The following is a 5,243-nucleotide window of genomic DNA, read 5'->3' as shown; positions in this document are numbered from 1 at the left end:
GCTGGGCTGCCTCAGCCGATCCCTGTGGACCCCTAGCCCCACTCAAGACCTGGTGACTGAAGGATGAATGGCTGGCAGAGCACGTGTTCTTCAGGATCCTGTGCTCTTTAGCTACAGCTCCCTTTTAGAGTGTAGGATTGGTTGGTATTGGAAACTAAATATTCTGAATATCATTCCATTTTCCACTTGAACCATGATTGTGTATCCAGGGAACATACTGTGGTTCTAATGGCATCAGGGGCAGTGGCTGCACATTCACCATTGACTGGTGTTCAGAAGCTTCAGTCTCATTAACAGTAAATCTGCCACTGAAGTGCCTGCTCCATGAATTGCTTGGGGCACCATCTCCTGGGTGGTGCCTGATTTAGTTGCTAGTTCTAAACCGCTAACAATTGGTGCTTTTCTTAATCATGGATGAACAATAGTTTAGGCAGAATTATTGGAATTTTCTTAAAAATAACTAGGCATGGACTTGTTTATTTGGGGAAGTTGCTAGTTTTAAAATGCTGGATTATATATATTCTTCTGACTTAAAAAAGTTACAAAAGGAAACTTGTACAGAGAGATTATTTAATATATTTGTTAACAGGGAGCTTAAATGATAAGTAATTAAATTATAATTTAGACCTCACTCACTGACATGTGTTAATAATTCTATTCTAACTAACTTTAAAGCTAAATCAATACTCAGTCTTTATCATAATTCTACTGAATATTTTGATGATGCAAAAACTACATAAAATGTATTTGCAGATTTTAACAAATCATTTTGAAATAAACTCTTTTGTATCCACAACTCTAGTCATGAAATAAAATATTACTGGTGTCCCAGAGGTCACGTGTTTCCTTTCCATTCACAACATGGCTTAACTTCTATAGTCATTAGTTCTCTACATGTATTGTTTTCTATAATACTGAGCATCGCATATTAGAGATGATATTCAGCCTTAGGTTTTATGCTTATGGAGGGTATTTTGGGAAATCAAAATTCATCCATTTCCCTCAAGTTAAAATAAAGGCAGTATATAACACAATTAATGGAAACATTTTGTTCTGTTTATAAATTTCCATTCAATGTAAAGATTATTGTATTTATTTCATTTTTCATTTAATTATTTTATTAATAGAAGGAGGCAGGGCAAGATGGCAGCATAGAGAGGAGTGGAAGCTAAGTAGTCCCCCTGGAACAACTACAAAAAACCAGAAACAACTAGTAAATAATCCAGAATAACTGTGGGGGGACAAACAAGACCATCCACTCATTATACACCAACCTGAATTGGGAGGAATGCCCGAGAACACAGCATAAAATCTGTAAGTAAAACCTGCGGATCCAAGTTGTGAGACCCCTTCCCCCATAGCCCGAGCTGCAAAGCCTCGTGGTGCCAGAGAGAAGCTTTCTCCTAGCAAGCGAATATAGCTCAGCTGAGCTCCAACTGGGGTTTTAAGTAGTGAGTGTGAACTGCTCACTACAGGTACGCATCCCCAAAAAACAGACAGAGGCTTTGGGTGACGACTGACCTGGGAGAGCTGGAGGGTCGCCTTGGACTGGGTCTGAAGGGGACTATCTGTTTCTTTTTCGGCTCAGCGGAGAAAGCCCCAGTCATTTTCAGTTTCCAGGGCTGTGACTTGGGGAAGGGTGGAGATAGCACAAGCAGAGAGAGAGTCCATTGAAATGCTAATAACCTCCACCTGGGGGGTCTGTCTTCTCTAGGAGGAAAAGGATGGAGCCCTTTCCATTCAGAACCAGACCCCAGAGCCTGGGGGAACACGGCCATACCTCTTCACACCAGTCAAGAATTATAGGCTAACAGGCATCACCTGCTGGGCAGAAAAGCACAGTGACCTGAGGCATCACAGGGTGGAGCAATTTTCTAAGACACACCCACAGGGAAACCAGATACTGAATATTTCTTCCCTCTGGGACCTGAGCCTGTTCTGGTCTGGGAAAACCTGATTTGGATAACCAAGGAAACCATGCCTAGACAACAGAAAATTACAACCTACACTAAGAAAAACAAAGTTATGGCCCAGTCAAAGGAACAAACTTACACTTCAACTGAGATACAGGAATTTAAACAACTAATGCTAAATCAATTCAAAAAGTTTAGAGAAGATATTGCAAAAGAGATAGAGGCTGTAAAGGAAACACTGGGCATATATACGGCAGAAATCAAAAGTTCAAAAAAACAACTAGTAGAATTTATGGAAATGAAAGGCACAACACAAGAGATGAAAGACACAATGGAAACATACAACAGCAGATCTCAAGAGGCAGAAGAAAACACTCAGGAACTGGAGAACAAAACACCTGAAAGCCTACATGCAAAGGAGCAGATGGAGAAAAGAATGAAAAAATATGAGCAACGTCTCCAGGAACTCAAGGATGAAACAAAGTACAATAATGTACGTATCATTGGTGTCCCAGAAGGAGAAGAGAAGGGAAAGGGGGCAGAAGTAATAATAGAGGAAATAATTAATGAAAATTTCCCATCTCTTATGAAAGACATAAAATTACAGATCCAAGAAGTGCAGCATACTCCAAACAGAAGAGATCTGAATAGGCCTACGCCAAGACACTTAATAATCAGATTATCAAATGTCAAAGACAAAGGGAGAATCCTGAAAGCATCAAGAAAAAAGCGATCCATTACATACAAAGGAAGCTTAATAAGACTATGTGCAGATCTCTCAGCAGAAACCATGGAGGCAAGAAGGAAGTGGTGTGATATATTTAAGATACTGAAAGAGAAAAACCGCCAACCAAGAATCCTATATCCAACAAAGCTGTCCTTCAAATATGAGGGAGAGCTCAAAATATTTTCTGACAAACAGACAATGAGAGACTTTGTGAACAAGACACCTGCCCTACAGGAAATACTAAAGGGAGCACTACAGGGTGATTGATAGAAGACAGGAGTGCGTGGTTTGGAACACAATTTTGGGAGATGGTAGCACAACAATGTAAGTACACTGAAAAAAGGTAACTATGAATACAGATGAGAGAGGAAGGTGGGGAGCATGTGAGATACCACAAGAAAGGAGGAAAGATAATGACTGGGACTGTGTAACTTGGTGAAATCTAGAATATTCAACAATTGTGATAAAATGTACAAATGTTTTTTTACAAGGGAGAACAAGCAAATGTCAACCTTGCAAGGTGTTAAAAATGGGGAGGCATTGGGGGAGGGATGCAATCAGCATAAACTAGAGACTGTAACTAATAGAATCATTGTATTGTGCTTCCTTTAATGTAACAAAGGTGATATACCAAGGTAAATGCAGATAAGAGGGGGGGATAGGGAAGGCATGTTAGACACTTGACATTGGTAGTATTGTCTGATTCTTTATCCTACTTTGATTTAAGGTTATTTTTCCTTTTGCTGCTTCCTAGCTGTCATTTTTTTCCTCTTTCTTTTGCCTCTCTACCTTCTTTGACTCTCCCTCCTGCCTTGTGGAAGAAATGTAGATGCTCTTATATAGATAGTGGTGAAGGTAGTGAACACATAAATGTATGACCATGCAGAGAACCATCGATTATTTACTTAGGATGGAATGTATGGTGAGTGAACAAAACCATATTAAAAAAAAATGGGTTGATGACAAAACCTCAAGGGCAATATACTGGGTGAAATAAGCCAGACACATGGGGACAGTTATTACAGGGTCTCACTGGTAGGAACTGGTTATGGTGTGTGGACTCATGGACATGAAATATGAGGTACCAAGATATGGGACGAGGCTTAAGAATGGGGAGTGGTTGCTTGGTATGGGCGGAATGTTCAATTAGGATGAACTTAGATGTTTGGAAATGAACAGGGGTGTTGGTAACAAGATGTGAGAATAACTAACAGCGCCGAATGGTGTGTGAGAGAGGTGGAGGGGGGAAGCTCAGAGTCATATATGTCACCAGAAGGAGAGTTGGAGGTCGAAAGATGGGAATGTATAAAACTGAATCCTGTGGTGGGCAATGTCCATGATCAACTGTACAAATACTAGAAATCACTTCCGTGAACCAGAACAAATGTATGACAATACAATTAGAGGTTAATAATAGAGGGGCATGTGGGGAAGAACTATATACCTGTTGCAAACTATATACTACAGTTAGTAATATTTCAACATTTTTTCATAAACAGTAACAAATGTACTATACCAACACTACGAGTAAACAATTGAGGGGAGTTGGTTGGGGATAGGGGAGGATTAGAGTTTCCTTTTCTTTTTTTCTTTTTTCATCTTTCACTTTGTTTCTTGTCTGGAGTAGTGAAGAGTTTCTAAAAATTGAACAAAAGTTAAGTGTGATGGATGCACAGCTGTATGAGGGTACCCAGGGGCAAGTGATTGTACACTTTGGATCTTTGGATAATTGTATGGTATCTGAACAATCTCAATAAAAATGAAAAAAAAAAATGGATGGATAGATGGATGGAAGGATGGATGGATGGGTGCACCGATGGACAGAGCTTAAAATCCTCACTGAAGTTACATTTGAGTTACTAGAAAAGATGGTTGTGCCAGTTTGTATATGTTATGTCCCCCAGAAAAAGCCATATTCTTTAATGCAATCTTGTGAGGGCAGACATTAATCTTTTGATGTTTCCATGGAGATGTGACTCAATCAACTGTGGGCTAGATCTTTGATTAAATTATCTCCATGGAGATATGGACCCTGCCCATTCAGGGGTGGGTCTTAGTTAAATCACTGGAGTCCTATAAAAGAGAGACATTTTGGAGAAGGCCTGGAAAGCTGATACTTGGAGATGTGGACAGAAGGACGTTTGGAGATGCTAAGCTAAGAGATGCCAAACCAGAGTTTGTTCCAGAGAAACTAAGAGAGGACCCCCAGACAGTTAGATGCACAGGAGCTGGAGAGGCTAAGAGAGACAAGCTGAGAGACATTTTGGAGAAAGCCATTTTGAAACACAACCCAGGAACAGCAGACGCCAGCCATGTGCCCTCCCAGCTGACAGAGGTGTTCCGGATGCCATCAGCTGTCCTTCAGTGAAGGTATCCTCTTGTTGATGCCTTAGTTTGGACACTTTCATGGCCTCAGGACCATAAATTTATAACCTAGTAAATCCCCTTTATAAAAGCCAATCCATTTCTGGTATTTTGCACAATGGCAGCATTAGCAAACTGGATCAGTGGCCTTGTAGGCATCAGCAGGGATCCAACAGGTGTAATATTTAATTCCTAATTGACACAGGGTAGGTTAGATGAAAGCAAACAGAGTTTGGGGT

The sequence above is a fragment of the Choloepus didactylus genome, chromosome X (assembly GCF_015220235.1).
Source record: "Choloepus didactylus isolate mChoDid1 chromosome X, mChoDid1.pri, whole genome shotgun sequence".
Classification (NCBI taxonomy): domain Eukaryota; kingdom Metazoa; phylum Chordata; class Mammalia; order Pilosa; family Megalonychidae; genus Choloepus; species Choloepus didactylus.
The sequence above is the reverse complement of the archived record's forward strand: the minus strand, read 5'-3'. Positions refer to the sequence as shown.